This window comes from Falco cherrug, chromosome 4, assembly GCF_023634085.1.
Source record: "Falco cherrug isolate bFalChe1 chromosome 4, bFalChe1.pri, whole genome shotgun sequence".
In the NCBI taxonomy this organism is placed as follows: domain Eukaryota; kingdom Metazoa; phylum Chordata; class Aves; order Falconiformes; family Falconidae; genus Falco; species Falco cherrug.
Window position 1 is genome coordinate 25,047,670 of NC_073700.1, and position 17,813 is coordinate 25,065,482.

Here is a 17,813-nt window from a genome sequence, read left to right on the forward strand (position 1 = left end):
CACACGTGGCCCTCTCCTGGCTTCTTTCAGGTGCACGCAGAACCTTGTGAAGAGCAGATGCAGCCAGCCTCCTTGTTGATGCTGGGAGTGCCTTGCACCTGCGGTACTATCCCATTCTAGTAAGGATGCTGTTAATAAATGTACAGCTTGAAAGTGCCAGCTGGGACCAAAATAGTAATGAAATTACATCATAAATGCAGCAGCAAAGCTGATATGGTTCCCTGAAACAACTCGGCTGTGTATCCATCCTATTTCATAGAGCTCTCAAGAGGCACTGCAGATTCCCTCCCCCATCCCATTCAAAGGAGCCCCGTCTACTTTGAAAGCCTGTGGTTTTTCCAGAATATCAAGTGTTTGGTTTCTTTGGACCTGACTGCAAATCCAAGAGGCCTTTGTGTGCATTTCACAGGGCTCTGTCCTTGCAAACAGACTCTTTGGTTTTCAAGCTAGTCAGGCCCAGGACCTGCTCTGTGTTCTCTCCCTTTATATTTGTATCACTGTTCTATCAGCAAGGTGCTGCAGAGAGGAGATGAAAAGAAGCTTGGAAGTCTGTTTCTATGAAAGTGTGAATTTATTTTTAAATCTCTTGAATTATTTACTTTGTCTGTCTTTTTTTAATGACAGGTGAATACATTTATGACTTGTTCTCTTTCCCAAGGTAGCACTTGGCATGAAGGGAATTAATTACATGTAGAGCAAATGCAGCTGATGTTAATTTTCAAGTCAAGTTTCAGCTTTGCTGAAATTTCAGAAAGGAAGTAGTGTTTTATAAATTAAACTCTGCTTTGTGTGCTTTCTTTTTAAAGAAGGCTTGGCATTTGGAAAGGCAGCAGTAAGGGGAAAACAAACATACTTGATGAGGGGAACTTGTCTTTAAGGATGTACTCCGTCAGCTATCAGTATACAGCTGTCAGAGATCAGTGTGGCAGCCCATCAGCCGTATGTGCAGAGTGTAACAGACTCCAGCAGCATACCAGCACCTTCGGCAGGAATTGGTTTCAGTGGCAAATAGCTGGTCTTCAGTGGCACGAGCTGCAGCTTTGAACTGACAGGGTGATTAAACTAGTTGCTCCTTTCTGTGAGAGAGCGCATGCCCTGTGCACTGCCAGGAAAACCTCGTTCTGCTTCAAAGCAGTTTAGATACTGGTACCATCAGAGCTTAACTGAAAAAGCTCCTGCAGTGCTGTATCCGCAGTGTCTGTGCAGGTGCACTAGCAGCAGGGCAGGCAGGGCTGTGGCCCCTGGGAAAATCAAACTACCACCAGATTAAGTTGACAAACTGGTCCCCTTTGTTATTCCATGTGAGGCTATAGATAGCATTTCAGTTCCTCCCTCCAGGAGGCTGGAGTGGTCTCATGTTCACTCCTGCGGTCTGAGAAGCCTGGGGAGAGCACCCGCCGACCTGGGGAGGTGCACTGGGCAGGAGCAGGGGTGCTGGCTCTGGTTGCACTGGGCAGCAAAGGCGTGCTGATTGTCAGCAGGCAGGCTGGGCATGAGCGCAGTGACCCTGGCAGCTTGCCAGCCCATGGTAACGTGGCCCTGCAGGCAGCTAACACGGGAAGGGTCATAATTAATTTAACTCTCCATCCGTCAAGCCCTCTTTCCGTTCCTGGAATGACAACTCATGGTTTGGAAGAGAGCAGTTCCTTCCAGCCTCCAGCGCTGCTTACAGGCAGTGGAGCCGGGTGCAATTTAGCAGAGGGAAGCTCTGTTTTAAATGTGGTCTTCTGATGTTTATGTGCTGTGGTATTTACTAAGTTCTTATGTCCCAGGTTTCCAGCTGTTGCATTTAAATCGGATGGAGATGACCTGGGGAGGAGAAGAAGAATCTCTGCTGGGGTGAAACTGTTTTGGCTGTCCACTGCCAGTGAAGCACTCGGAGATGAGCTGGGTGAGTTGCAGTATAATCCATGTCTCATCTGCGTCATTTCATTGTCTTTTAACAAGTAGACTATAGTTCAGTGCGTGTGAGTGAATTTATGTTCCCGAGGAGCAATGACCACTGGGTGCCCCATTATCTTTTAGCTCATGTGTGTATGAAACGAACAGTCATGTTTCCTGTAGCTTATGGCCCATATCTGATAGTGGAATGTAAAATGAGTTTATGATTTAGAAGTAGAAAAGGTTAACTCTAAATAATAATAAAAAGTTAAAATGCTGGATAGATATGTTACCTTAGTTTTTATGGGTTCTACATAATTTTGGCTCCTTCCCTGAAGGATTTAGTATAACTCAATGAGAAAATTGCATTCAAATCCTGTGGGCTGCTCTGCCGTGACTGAACTGAAATTAGGGGAGATACACAAAGTAGTTTTATAGAAACCATTTGGATGGCTGCCTGCTGGGGGGAAGCACTTGGTGCCTGGGCTGCATTGTCTCTTGAATAGGACAGAGGTGGGACAACAGCAGGCTTGTGGTAAGAAGGGAGGACATGGTAAGGTAAGAAGGGCATGCTCTTGAGGCCATAAGGCTGCACTGATGGTCCTGGGGGACCTGCGTGCACCATGGCCTCTGCTTGCTGCTCCTGCCCCTGGGATGCTTGCTGAGAGCTACTGGGAGGCAGCAGCTCCTCAGATGGCGTCTTGCTCAGGGAGTGGTTTTAAATGTCTTGTTAATGGCAACTTTACCATTCTAGGGCTGCTTAGCACCCAGTGCCGTGGTCTGAGGCCTCCCAGAAGGAAGGAGTACCAGTGAGAGGTTTTACCACCTAGCCCAGACCCATGGGCATTGCTTCTGTCCCCCTCCTTTGCCTTGCCTGAGGTGTTTGGTGAGCTCCAGCACTTCCCAGAGCAGTCCCAAGCAGTCCCATGAGCACAAGCAGAACCAAGTTGTTGCACACAGGCAAGGTCCTCTGCCTCATTCTCCTGTGACTGCTACACAGCACACAGCTGGGAAAAGGCTTCCTCAAACCTGAGACAGTCTTGGCTCCTGTTTTTTGGGAACAGAGAGATTAAAATCACAAAGTAACTGTGTGTCTCTGCCTACGAAGGGCCCTTGGAAGTGCTCCTGAACGAGAAGGACCACTAGGACTCAGGTCTTTGCACAAGCGGTGCTTTGCAGGGTGTGCTGCAGAGCCCAGTGCTCTGCAAGGCTTGCCTGATGCCTGTAGCAGGAGCACTTCGGGGGGTGAGCACACAGAGGACTAGGTTGTTAGTGCTGACATTCCAGACATGACTAAGCCATTTTGATGAAAGAGATGGGATCTGACAGGTTTACTATTCATTTGTTTCTTATAGATTTCAAATAAAAAAAAAATAAAAATTGGCTTATTTTAAAAGAACAAATTGTGGAAAAGCTTTTGTAAGCAGAGGTGAGCGGTCTCTGAAGCATAGCAGACAGCTTTGTATTTGCAGCCAGCTAACAAGCTCTTCAAGGCCCAGTGCAGAGGGGGCTGGACTGAAAAGCAAATGCATCTTCTCAGCTCCAGCTTTGCCTTGAAGTGTTTGGGGAAAGAAATGCACAGGAGGAAGGGGAGGAGGTTTTAGAGTCTGAGCATCCCCCAGAAGTCAGGCTCATCCCCAGCACCATCACAACAGCACTGCAGACAGCACACTGCTGGCACTGGTGAGCTCCTGCCAGCCCCGCCTGGCCCCGCGGCAGGTGCTTCTTAACACAAGAAGCTGTGTGACCCTGTGTGAGGCTGGCACAGGCTCTGTGTGCCATTTCTGTTGCAGTGGGTGCAGGAGGCCAAAGGAAGGCAAGTGTAGGTGCTGCCCAGACATTCTGGGAGACATGGTTCCTGCCCTGCGGGGCAGATGGGCTCGGGGTGAGGCTGCAAGGAACAGACAAGGAGGCAGGGACCTTGCCTGTGTAACAGGGATGAACTCCTTGGACCTTCCAAGTGTGGGTTCCTTGTTGCTGGGGTGCCTCCCTCTCGAGGGCAGGCATGGGGATTTGTGAGTTGACATTCTGGAAAGGCTTTCCGTGGGTGCTGGCATTCCTGGAGCTGCCTGTGGCAGACTTGCTTTTTCCAGGGTGCTGGAGCTTGTGGCAGAGTGGGTCTGTCTGAATGCCTCCTGGACCCCCATCCCTTTTGTGAGACTACTTTCTGCAGAGGCTGCTGCAAGGCATCTGGAGAGCAGCATATCCGCAATCACTGGGGTGCATTTGGTTTGCCTTTAGAAGGAACTGCTGGCTTTGGAGATTTATCTGATGCTTTTATAAATCAGGGGCCTGCCTGTTATTGCCTTCCAGGCAGCATCCTGCTGACATCTCTTCCGCAGGACTGGTACCCTCTGCAGACTGCCAAGCCTGGGGTGGTGATGGGGGACACTGTGCCCAAGCTGGGGCTGGCAGCGGGTGCTGGGGAAGGGCAGGGTGACTGCCAGGACCCTGGGTGCAGTCTGCCTGCAAGGGAAGAGTTTGGTGCATATCCCCAGGAGCTGCTTGCTGGCAGACTATTCCCAAGGAACTACCCTTGGTGCAGACAGAAGAGGCAGGAGAGCAATTGCCCTGACACTGAACAGGCCAATAGAAGATGCAGGGGCTACATCTGGAGCAGTGATGGTAAGGACTGTGTCAGGACGGGGCTCTGGGGGCTGGATGCTTATCATGCCCCCAGCCAGGGTGGGAGGTGAAAGCTCGGTGGGACCAGGCAGCCCCCACTGCCTTGGGGAGTGAGAGCAGCAAGCTCTGTCCCCTCAGGGTGCTGTTGACCAGAAGAGCTCTGTGCCCTGGGCTGAGCAGCACCCAGCTGTGCTCCCCTGGCACCAGGGCTGGCCAGGGCCGGGACCGCGGAGCCTGTGGCACCTGAGGTCCTGGATCCTCACACCTTCCTTAGCACCTTTGTTCAAGTGGCAGGCTAGAGAGTCTGGTGATTCTTCTTGGGCTGTTTACACCTTTTAGCCTTGCTGCTAAGGACTGGTGTGCACTGGGCTATCTGTTTATCAGCTGGCTAATGAAGGTACAAGCATGCTGGATTCTTTGGAGGACTTTGTTTGCAAGGACCCTGGGATACACGAGCAAATGGCTGTAAGGAAAATGCCTTTCATCTTTCAAGATAAAGAACATCACAAAGCCTTGGAGACACCACTTCATTCAGGAATTAAATTGCAGGAGTCATCTGGTGTCAAATAAGTTTCGTTTAAGAGGTCGCTTACTTAAATAAAGTTTCTGTAGAAATCAATATCACTTTCTCCTGCAACTGACAGCTCAAGACATTGAAAATGGCGTTTTCCATGTAAGGTTTATTTAATTTTAGGAGGAAGAATCCCTCCCACACCTTCTACTTGGTCTAGGCAGTGCTGGTACAAGGTCAACAGTCTGCCGAGGTGGAAACCTGCCCTGTCCTTACCTGTGGGGATAATGTGAGGTCATTTTAGCACTGGCATGCCGGCCTCAGGTGCAGTCAGGGTGCCATTGTCACAGGGCTGTATCAGCGGTGTGTCCACTGCTCACTGAAGGAAACGGGGACACGTCATTGTGTTCTCTCTTACAGATGAGTTTGGCAGGGCAAAATGCCTCATTATATATCTTAGCAGAACTGAACTTAATGTAGAGGCAGGTATGTGTGGACTGTGAAGACTGGAGACAGCAACAGGGATGCTTCTGTGTGCAGGGTAGGTGAATCTTGCAATTTTAGCCTCCCTTAAGAAAATGGGAAACCTTTGCTCTATGTTTATTTCCATCCAGCAGTATACCATGGGGAAGGGAGGAGACAGCGTTTTGCACCATCTCCCAGGAGAACTGGGTGTGGGAGACGAGAGCTGTTATTATTCCTACTATAGTGAAATAATTGTTTCTGAACGCTTGCTGTTTCCTCCACTTGCTGTTCAGTCTTAAGCAATTTCTGAGGTTGACACGCCATCTCCAGTCACATTTGTCTTGTTGTGTGGCATGACTGATGCAATTACAGCTGACATTGTCACAGCATTTTGCACAAATGCCTTCAATTGCAGGCTAGCAGATGACCCCTGAAATGAGCAGCAGGAGACATCAATGCTCTAAACTTCCTCCACGAGGAAGAGATGCTGGCTCTCAGGGTAGCATGTGGTCAGTGTCAAGTTTTTAAAGCAAACGCTTTTCTGCTGGTTGTGTGCAAGAAGCAGTGTTATGACTCCACTCTTGCACAGCCTGCACATGGACTTGCCCTGTTGGCATTTTTGGCCGTGAGGCAGCGAATGCTCCGAGGAGCTGAGGAGCGGGCAGCAGCCAGCACTGGAGTCGCCAGCAGATGGTTGGCGGCAGGGCTGGGCGCTGAGCACGCTGCTCTCCCCGGCACAGGGACAGCTGCTGGGATGCGGGGGCAGCTCCTGCTTTCCTGACAACTCCTTGCTGTGGGTGGTTGAGGCCAGTCGGTCTGGGAGAGGGATGGGAGTGGCCATGCAGGTCAGTGGCATGCGGGCTGCGCTCAGCCTCATTGCTCTGAGGGTGTAGGAAGGCACTTCCAGGACATGGTTGGAGCAACTTGTAGCAGCTAACCCAGAGTTGATGGCAGTTCCGCTCCCTGCCCAACAGACAGAATTAGGTGCTATGTAAAACCACCCAAGCTTTTAATGACCTCTTTCAGACACAAACTGACCATCTAACTTTGGACGATTCACTGAGATTCCATTTTACCCAAGGAAATAAAAATAATAGTTTAAACCATTGCAAATATAGCTGTAAATCCCTAACAACATTAACCTTTTCCAAAGCATTAAACTGATCCCTGGTGGATTCTCAAAATTGCTATTAGGAGGAAGCACGAGATACTCTCTCCTGAACTTCATGTTCCCAAAGTAAATAACAAGCCATGCTGAGTGTGGGGTTTATTAGCTTTCTGACTGGTGCCTGCCTGTCTCCTCACCCTATTCTGAGTCATCAAACATTAGCACTTGCTGCATTAGGAAGGCAAAAGTTCATGCACAGAATCACAGATGTGAGGAGGGGGACTAAGGTGGTGTCTGGGTTCAATGAGGGATCAGCAGCTGCTGCAGAGAGCGTTGGAACAGAGGCGAGCTGTCTGGCTGGTACGCCTTGCGTCTGCCTTGGAAGAGATCGGAGGCTCTGGTGTTTGATTGTCAGAAGGGCTTGGCTGCAGACAGCAAAAGGGAAAAGGTTTAATTAAAAAAATAGGGAAATTAAAAAACAGGGAAAGATTTAACTAGGCTTCTCCATCTAACTCATTTATTATATAATACCAGATACGGTATTTCATTTGGGTGCAGTGGCTGTGGTGAGGGAATGGGGACCATTGGCCTTTCTGGGACCACAGAGGATTGCCCCTAAAATGGTAAAGTGTCCCAAAGGAAACACCTTTTTGATAATAATGCCATGGTCCTGCCCAGGCAGGAAAAAACATCTGAGAGCCTTTTTGCTAAGAAGATACTCCTGACGTGGCACATGCATCAGGAGCAGTTTTGCAAGATGAATACTATCATAAGAAAACTGAGAAAGGAAGAATGTAAACACAAACACGAATTAACACTGGGATTGTTTAAGGTGCTTTAGCAGATACCCCAAACGTTCATAATCTCACATGAAGAAGGCATCTCCAGTTAAAAAGCCTCTTGATCAAGAGAGCTTTTGAAAGTAGCAATTAACACATAAAAAGATACAAATATGTATCTCATTGAGAAAATGAGAAACTCAGTAAATTAAACCATTCATCTGAGAGAAGGCAGTGGTATCATTGAAGAATCTTTGGGTTAGAGCCAGGGTTAAACATACGAGGAACAAATGCAATACGAGCCACAATTATGCTGAGGACTGGGTTCTGATTGGTAGTCACGGTGTAGGAAAGGCTGAAATATTCCTCATCCGTAGCTGGATGTAAATGGGTGAGCCATTCACGTCCTGCAGTAAACAGGGAATACTTCATTTTACTGGAAACTAGAGGGGATGATAAACTGGGACTGTTAAATGTTTAAATTTGGAAGATGATATGAGAGTTATTTGAACCATCAATGTTGTTTTTGAATAAAATGTGGAGCACTAGAGGAGTTTGAGAGGCCAGTGACTATTACCAGTGTATTGGGAAGGTAGAGGAGGAGGCCAGGAGCTTTGGGCTGGTGAGGCTGATAGTCTTCCCAGGAAAATACGCAGAAAAAGAAGTTGCTTCCTCACAGACTGTGTGTTTACGAGCTGGCTCTTCCTTGCATGCTTGGGCTGCATCTCAAGGGGACACTGCATTTAGTCTCCCCTGGAGCTGTAGAAACCCTCTCGGGGCAGCAGTCCAGGAGCAGGGGATGGGAGCAGGGGAGCAGGAGCCAGGCCAGAGACTGGGATGTAAGGGGGGGCTGGTGCCAGCAGCAGGGTTTGCAACAAGAGCAGTGCAGATGTGGGGCAGGCAGTGTGGAGCAGTATTTCCTGAACATTGCCCGCCATGGAGCAAGAGAGCAGGAGGGGAACTGGCCAAGGAAAGGTACAGGAGCACATGCCTGCAGGGACTGGGCTGAGACTGGGAAAGGAGGGCAGGTGAGCTGGGCCTGGGAGCCAGAGCAGTGGATGGAAGAGGTTTGCAGAGGGCCTGGCTGTAACCCTCTGGAGCGGGCAGCAGGGGATGTTGTCTGCTGCCAGGAAGAGGAGAAAGTAATGGCCGTGGGGCTGGGGAGTGCTGAGGCTTTGTGATGGCTTTCTCTTTCTTGCTGAAAGAATATGTACTGGGTAGCCCAGTGGCATACTGGGATGGGAATGTTGACTGAGCAGCCCAGCTGCAGCCCCAACCATGCTGATAGAGGTAAGAGCTGTCATAGCTCACCCTTGCCTGGTCCTGCCATGAAGGTGCTTGTTGTCCGTGCTAGCAGTAGTCCCCAGAGAAGTGCAGGTGCTAGCTGCTAGGGGTGACGCAGCAAACCACATCTCCTCTGATACAGCTCAGCACCGTCTCTGCTTTGCCCCTGTGGAGCCTGGCTCTGTGTTAGGCTCTAGGAGACACAGGTCCTTTCCTCAGGCTTCCTTTGGTCTGTACCTGCCCTGCTGCCATGCTGCTTCCTGAAGCGCTGGTTCTGCTCGCCATTCATAGTGTGCTGGGAGAGCAGCTGCAATTGTGTATCCAGTAAGGGCAGATTACTCCTAGGCTGCTTCAAGTGCCATTAAAAGACATTTAGTTCTAAGAAAGGACAAGTTCACATTCTATCTAACATCCTTAATGCTTGTAATTTCTATGAGCAATAATATTGATTCCTAGGGCTGTGCTGACTATAACACAAATGGACAGCAACTGGTAGGAGGAATTTCCTAACTGCTGTATTGGGTTCCCTGAAGATGCCGAGTGATTTGTATGTTCCCAGTAGCTGTAATCCAGTAATGACAAAGTCTTGTGACCTGCATGCTATCAAATATGTCCTGGCTGCAATTTCTGTGGCAGAAGCTGGGTGGGGAAGCAGCTTTGTACTGTCAGTGCTCTCAGGGGTTTCTCTGCTGTAGCCCTGAGTCAGGGGCCCTCAGGCTTTTATGGTGTTCCCAGGTGTCTAATGCAGGGCTAGGGGCTAGCCCCTGGATGTTTCCTGCCTCCCGGCATGGTTTGATGGAGAGGTGGGGGGCAGGAGGCAGATGCCTGGGCAGAGCAGTGCCAGGAGACATGAGCCAGCTGGGGTCAGCTTGGCTTGTAAGGGCCCCGTTACCCAGTGTACAGCACCGGTTCGTACAGTGAGTTGAGATATTCCTTATTTCTTTGTTCTACTTTGCACAAAGTAGGGAGCTGGGTGGTAACCCACAAATGCCTCACCCCCGGTTGTCAAAACTTTATACTATTTATACAGTTTAGCATACAAAGACATCAGTGGTTACCCAGCTCCTTAGTATTCTGTTTCCTGTTTGTCAAATAATTCTCTCACTTCTCATATTAATTAGTTCACATGCTCTGTCCCAACTTCTTTTGGGTCTGGGGTTTTCCTGAGTTGGGGGTCAATGAGTTGGTGGTCACAATCTCCCCCTGCCACAATTGCCTTTCCCCTAAATCTGCTGAGCTTCTTGGCAGTGATGAGCTTCCTACCAGCCCTTGGAGCTGCTTCCTTTGTGAAGTTCCTTTCCTGATCAAAATGATTTGCCGGTGCTTGTTACCTGAATTAACCCTTAACAACTCATTCACTCCAACTGTCTCAGTCAAACCACCAACAACATATTCAATTCCATCAACCAGCCGGTATTGGCATGGCCCTGCTCCGCGGCATGCCCCTGCAGAGGGTGGGATGACTTCCAGCAGTGGAGGCAGGCTGGAGGGGCTGGTGTCACACTGCCATGAGCAAACGGGGACAGGACCCTGGCTCTGGTAATGCCAGTCTGCCCCAGGTGGCAGGTACTGTGCTCATAACTTCTTCTAACTAGCTCTCCAAACTGTTTTTAGACTGAACAGCTGACAATTAACAAGCTTGCTACTACATTCATCCCAGGCACTTCATGCTGAATTACTGATATGTTAAATATCTGATTACTTTTGACGCTAACTAGCTTACAATAGATCCAGCACAACAAAAACGTTCTCAGCTCTGAGAAGGTGGCAATCAAAACTGGTGCCATCTGTTTTTTATTGGTAAGGAGCAGAAAGTTTGTTTGTGCTCAGAGGAGATAGCAGAATTGGAAAGCTATGATACACAGCTAAAATAAGACTTCATTTCCCCCATCTTTTCATAGCTACAGAGCTTTCAGTAGTGCAACGATTTTTGTTTGAACATATTTGTGAGATTAACCTAAATCAGGGACCTGAGCTGCAGTTTACCCTTCTGATAAACAAGGATAAACATAACTGGTACTAGTTGAGAAAGGAGATCTGGCAATAAACAGAGCATTATTGAAGAATGTTATTTTCAGAGGTGCAGCTGCTTGTCTTTGACAAATCAAAAAGGGATGCATCTGCAAGGCACAATGGGAAGAAAATAATCCAGGAGAGGTTTTATCAAGAGTCAGAGGTAATAGCCCTGTGGAGACAGTCTTCTGGGGCTCTGCAAAGTATTATGATGCTAGATGTTAGTGTTCAGAGTGCCAAAGTAGGCATTTGTATGCATTGTGCAAGGAACGGTATGTTATTTAAACATGCTTTCCTCTAAAAGTCCGTATTCTCTAATTCTCTGCCAGTAAATATGTGTCTTAGAAGGGTTTCTTCCAAACGAGGAGGGAGTTCACCCTTCAGTGGTTCTGGTAGGAGACAGGATGTACAGACCGTCTCCCTGTGCTTTCTCCAGGCTGACACCAGGTCCTCTTCTTGTTTTTGTCTGGATGTCTTAATAATGGGGTGAAGACAAGCACAGAAAAGTTCATCCTAAGTAGCATGCGCAGTGCTCCTGCTCCCTGTACCACACCTAGCAAACACCTCTGCGTCACGCTTTCCCCAGCATCACCTGAGACGTCCCTCTGGTTTGGCGCTGCCACATCCAGCACCAGCAGCTTCCGCCTCAGGAGGTGCATCCTGTTTGCTTGCTGAGCAGCACTTGGGTTAACACCGTTACACCACTGAGGGAAGAAAGGAGTTTATATTTAATGTGTCAAGTCTGCGCATGCCATTCCAAGAATTGCCTGAAAGAAAGTGGAAGTAATATTTACAGTAGGCCAGGAGAACAGCCTCTTAATTTGACTTGACATTTATGATTTCCCATGCATTTCCTAACGAGGCATCTTTTCCCGATGTGTTTAAGTTCACTGTGGTCCATCCTGTCTGCATGTGGTGTCCTACCCGAGGCACTCCCCCAGGTCTGTGACTAAATTAGAGTGTGTGGATATTTCAGAATGTGCAGACTCAGGCAAGTTCTGGTGGTCCAGATTGTATTAAACAAGCAGCTACAGCTCCACAACAAAAACCTATGGGGAGACAGTGCTGGCCTTGCAACACTGACTTTCAAAGCGTTTGGAAAAGCTTTCAGGGGTCTGTACACCAGAGAGACCTGTCCTGAAAGTCACAGGGCACTCCAGGCTGTCCAGGCTGATAAAGCACATTCCCGAGGGAGCTGGGACAGCCTGATCTAAAGCAAATCTAGGACAGGAATTCGGGAGACCTCTGCCACATTCACACAAGAGACCAAACACTGCTGCCAGCACTGGGCTGGAAGGGAATGATTTAAAGAATCAGTTACCAATATTCGAGTGAGTGGATGTTATCTTTATTCGGCAGTGCTGGGTGCATGGGGGATCGCTCCACCAAAGTCATGCACACCGAGGGAACCCCTCAGCCCCCTCCTTATACAAGTCATTCATGTCTATTCGTCAACTTTCCGGGAACTCATTAACATATCTCGCACCTGGACAATTAGCACACTCCCTATGTCACCCATTCAAGGATTTAGTGCATCTTCAAGTTAATGATATTAACGCATATATGGCCCATTATTCAGGAAGATGGGAAGGAGGTAACCACCCCAGCAAGGGCAGGGAGGGTACTGTGGCAGGTACTGTCTCTCCCCTCGCCACAGCTCAAGCTCATCTGCGGTGTGGAGTGTGCATATCTGGGCTCCTGGGCTGCCCAGCACCGCTGCAGCTCTGGGTGCTTCAGGACCATTAAGGGGGACTGTGGAGAAAATGTGCTAATGGCCAGGGCAGGTGACTGCAAACCAGACTGTCTCCTGCTGTCACACACGTAGTGGACACACGCCTGTTACTTATCTGAAGGGAGTATTCAGGCTTCGCCATGCAGATGTCTTCTCTCAGGGACATGATCTGCAATGCATCAGCGGGGAACATATTTGGAGAGGTGTGACAGAGGTACAGTACTCCTCCTGCCATTTCACACCTTTCTGTAACAAAGTGAGTTTCAGAGATTTACAGTCAAACAAAAGGTGGAGATGAACCTTTTGCAAATGGTAACACTTAAAATTCCTGCTGCTTTGAAGCTGGAGGCTGAGCAGATGCTGCATGCTACAGCCATTGCCCTCCTGAGATCATGGGTTTTAATTCACCTCTGTTTATGTCATCTGTTCCCTGTGTGCTGGTGCCTGTGAATGTGCTCAGCTCCCGAGGTGCCTGTGGACCAAATGAGTTCCTGTTCCAGCTCTTGCTGCTCGTATCCCGCTCATGCTTTTGCAGCGTGTTGGGCAGCACTGTCTGCAGCCACGCTGAGAGTCCCTCTATGGACCAGGACCTTTTCTTGAGAGAACCAGACCTTCCAAAGCTGTCATCTGAGGAAAATCTCGGTCATCTAGCTGTGTTCTTACACCTGCTACGGCACAAGCTGCGGGGGCCATTGGGGAAGTTAACACGTTTTCAGAGAAAAGGAGCCTTTCTGGGGGTCAGACCACCTTCCTGTGTGGGCAGAGCACTGACTTTGGCAATGCCTCCTCCTGGAAGCCCACCTGCACGGCAAACAGGCTGCACGCTCTGAGGACTTTCAGGTGTTTCTGCTGGAGCTGGCATTTGGTGTGACACAATTAGGCCCTTATATCAAGTCAGGCTTGTGTCTGTCACTTTGCCGAGTGCCAGCCAGCTCCTTGGAAGGGGGAAGAAAAACGTGGGGAGGAGGCAGGAAGGCAAGCTCCTAGGTGGCCCTTGCAGAGGTCTTGTCATCTGAGGACCAGGGCAGCGTGCTGCACAAATAGCTTGTCCAACTCTAGGGGAAGTGTTAAGCCTGAATCAGGACAGATGTGGTTGTGGGTACCCAAGGATCTTCTCCTCCAGGACTGCATTAAGCATCACCTGTGGGAGTTCAGAGAACCTGCTGAGGGGAGCTGGAGTGCCTCACAGACTTGTTATAGCTAATTCTTGGCAACATCTGTAATGATATAATGTAGGGCAGAAGAGGCCCTTAAATCTGCTTATTGCTCTAGGGGAGTGTCTTGCACTTCTTGCGTTGGAAGACTGTTGCTCGTGAGCGCAAAGCTGCAACTACAGCATCAGGCTTCTTGGTTCTGAGTAAGAGAAGACAGACGTATGCTCTCACTTGTGTGCTTGTGGCAAGCAGAGAAAGGATATTTTATAGAATTAATTCTAATAGCACTTGGATGCTTTCTCCAGTGCCCATGACTCATTCAAAGGGCCAGTGAAAAGAGTGGCACAAGTGCATATTGCAAGGAAATGCTGCCGGCTGCCTCATGCTAGCTGGGTGAGAGCTCCAGCTCTTGTCTGCAGGACCCCAGTTCCCTACATTAATTATGTTGCCCTGCACAAATCCAGTGAGATGTAGATGAACCTGAGATAAGTGTGTTTCTATAGTCTTTGGCACTGCCTTAGCAGAAGAAAGTTAACTGATGTAGTTTATTAAATGTCGTAACAGCTCTTGTTTGGTTATGTTTATCCATAGGTGACTGTCTTATTTTCAGTATGATTATAGTGGAAGTAACTGGCAGGGTTTGCTGCAGCAAATTCCTTCAGCTGCCCAAAGCCCAGTCTAGGGCTTGGTGCTTAACATGCTGCTGCAGTACAGACACATCCTTTAAGCATCAAGAAAGAGAAGTGGATCGGGGTTTTTTTCCTTCAAAAATGACATTTTGAAGTAGGTTAAATCTACCACTTTTCCACATTTTCTCAGAGAGAGATTTTTGTCTGGCTAGTGTACGTGCCTTCCATGAGAAATTATTTATGAGCTTCTCAATCCCTCGTCTACTTTTCTTGATGTAACAACAATAGATCTGGAGGAATGACCAAGGTTAGGTTTACAGTCTCACTTCAGATGTAGTGCCAAGTTATTCAGTACTTCGTTTTGTTAGTGCCTGAACCAAAGGGCAGTTGATCTCAGCAATGTCTTTCAGATTATACCTGTATACCATTTTACCAATAAGGCATGAACCTGCTGCTCCAATCCCAGAAGAAATCAATGTTTCATTTCAGAGATGCCAATTCTTTGCTCTCCCTCCTTTTGCCATTCTTACGAAGACAAACTTTTTTAGGGGGCGTGGGAGGAGATACAGAAGGATTGTGGAAAAACCTTGCCTACAGCTACTGCATCCTGCTCAATTATGAATAATAGACCAGCTCGCTGCAGGGCACAGTCCTCAGGGTTTAAGTGATCAGTATATATGAATGGGGTAGGGCATATTCTTTGTTGGAGTCTCCTCCAAATAATTGGCCTAGATGTCTGCAGTCCTAGTGGGAGGTGTAAGATACAACCATGTCATTACTGTCTTTGCTGGGGCAAATGCAAAACTGTAGCTCAGTGCCTTGTTTCCAGCCAGTTATCTGTCCTGGCACTTGTAAAATTATCATACATGCTTTATCGCTTGTCAGTATTTTAACCTTTCTGACACATTATTCCCTAGGGCAACTGAGCGACCTTAATAATATAGCTAATTATCCTCCACATGAATAAAGTTATCACTAGGATCCTGTATAAATCACATGGAAAAAATTACAGATTTCGATGGCTGGTCATCACAAAAACAGAAAGAGGCACAGTTCAGGACGGCTTAATGGGGAAGGTAATAAAACCAACAATAAAGTCATTTATAATACAGGCAACGATTCTCAGGTCCTTCTATTTGTTTTCATGCTAATAGAAGATAAATGTCAGATTAGGAACAAGACCTGAAATTTCTATTAAAAATATTTGGAAAATGTCATTAAATATCAGCAATTCATAGCTCAAGAAGTGGCAGCACGGGTCTTAATTACCTGTATGAGGTCCTTGGAAGCAAAGTGGGGATAATAGGATTTGCTTTGCTCTTTCCTTGGGAGGCTGTGAGAAGTAATGTTTCTACAGTGGTGAGACCATCAGGACCCTGTGCTGTCCCAGCAGGCAGCAGCTACCCCTCACCTCAGGAAGGAGCGAGGCAGTGTGTGGTGCCTCAGCAAGGCGAAGCCTCCTGGCCACTGGCAGAGAGCAGGAAAGAGACCCTGTCAGGGATCCAGAACTGGGTACATCATGACTGTTTTGGAGGGCTGCAGGTTTCGCAAGGAACCCAACCAGTCATTATAAATGGGGGAAAAAAAAAAAAAAAAAAAAAAAGGCTTCAGCACAGGTGTGAAAAAGCCCTGTGGTAGTAATGGAGTGGTGAGAAGGGGGAGGGTGCATTATAGTGTATGTGAAGGTGTGAGACACACTCACTAGAAATACATGAAGGACTAGTGTTTGCATCTTTAAGTTATATGTCAAAATTGCTGGTTAGTCATCTGGAGTGCATGCTGTGAAACTGCATGCATGCAGCCCTTAACATTTATATCCACACTAAGGAAGGTTTGGGAGCATGAGTGAGCAGCGGTGGGAATATGGAGGGAGCAGAAGTTTCCCAGGGAACGGCTGAGACTCCTTGTGTGAGCCCAGGGCAGCAGCCAGAGGAGTGGTGGAGCAGGAGGCTGCTGCCCTAGCGCCCCAGGGGGACAGCCTGCGTGGCCTGGGGACAGTTCTGTGCTGGGGCAGGAGGTGCCACAGGTGCTGCCCTGTGCATGCAGGTGTTGGGGAGCTGGAGCAGATCAGGGCTGGCATGGTGCTCCCCAAAAGTGTGGGTGCTGCCGTGGCTGGAAAAGCCGGAACAGCTCTTCCTGGCGAGCAGCCTGGCTTGGACCATCCTGGCTCCGGATACTCTCTTCAGCATTCATCTCAGTGCAGGGATTAATCTGAAGATGTCTGTGGGATGCAGGCTGGGGAAGGGGTGGGGAAGGGAGGGTGATGGAAATCGTATTTGTGTCTGTGCTTAACATTCATGGTGTGTTCTCGCTTGCATTTCTTCTAAACAAGCACTTTGAGGTCTGAGCCCTAGTGCCTCTAATCTAGTGAGCGCCTTATTGATCAAGTCTTGCCATTTGATCCCCTGAGCTACCTAGTGCTGCACAAAAGGGGTAAATTGCTCCTTATATTTTAAACAATCAGAGTGTTTTTAGTGCAGGTAGACCCATATGATAAATACAGAGGCACAGCTGGGATGAGAATAGCAAAAAGCAGAGGGATAATTAGCAGCTGGAACACCACAAAGCAGTTCCCTAGCCGAGGCCCTGGAGGAACGTGGTACATTCATCATGCTGCTCTCTGGGCTGATGCTACAGCTCTGGGGTGTGAGGTATTGAATTACAGTCTCTAGAAAATATTGTTTGGGGAGTGTTGAGGAGAGCTGGTAAACAATGTGCTGGAAGGTGACAGATCTGTTTGCAGCTTCATATAGTGCTTTCACAGTAAAAAGAGCCATCCGGGGTTTTTCCATCACTGCCCTGCCTGTCAGAACTGGCAGGCAGCGGGCTGTCTGCCAGGCCTTGGTGGGGAAGTCAGACCCAGCAGCCAGTGGGCTTGCTTAGTTCTGATGACGGTTTTCTTTAAACGATTATTTTATTACTGAGCGCAACACTAACAATGGCTGATGAATCTCAAGCTTAATGAAGCACCATCTGTGATTCAGCTGTTGTAGAAAACAACGTATAGAGAGCTCTTAACACTGGCTTTGGACGTAGTCTAGCCTGGACAGCCCTTCTGGGCTCTCCTGCTGTTGGTGTGGTGTCGCAGGGGGTGCTACAGAGGCTCCGTGCTCAGCGTGGTGGTCTGCATGGTCTGGGCATAGCTGGCAACCTCTCATGTGCTTCTGCCAGGGGCTGCACCCTCAGCTGCATGAAGGTGGGGATGCTGCAGGCAGCCAGGATCTGCTCTTTAAGATGCTTTCCTTTCCATTCCCCCTTCTTCACATGGAATCATTCAGAAGACTTTGATCTAAGATGACACTTCACTCCTGCAAACCAGCCAGCCAGTCATGGCACTCTCCCCCTGAGTCAAGTGCGTGCCTTTCTCTGGTGCTGCCTACCTTGAGCATCCCACATAACGTTGGCAGTGGCCCCACCATGCAGTGCCCTGCTGTGAGTCATGCAGTAAAGCACACACCAAAGTAAAAAAGGGTGAATACTAGGTTTTCTCTCATATGCTGCATTCCTCTGGCAGCAGGAAATAAGCACTCATTTACTTTATTACTTAAATGGGTGATTCCCATAGCCACTGTAATGAGTGGTGTCTCTGCACAGGGGACGAACAGGAGATTAATGCGTGTTGGTGAAAGGGA

At 48.5% G+C, this 17,813-nt stretch overlaps 1 long non-coding RNA gene across 1 annotated transcript in view; it reads left to right on the top strand.

Moving 5' to 3' along the window:
- LOC114017063 (uncharacterized) overlaps nucleotides 1-17,813 on the top strand; it is an 86,549-nt gene that overhangs the window by 20,006 nt on the left and 48,730 nt on the right. The window contains exon 3 of the long non-coding RNA XR_003561872.2: nucleotides 1,773-1,891. This is a non-coding gene — a long non-coding RNA (uncharacterized LOC114017063). The remainder of the gene's footprint in view (nucleotides 1-1,772; nucleotides 1,892-17,813) is intronic.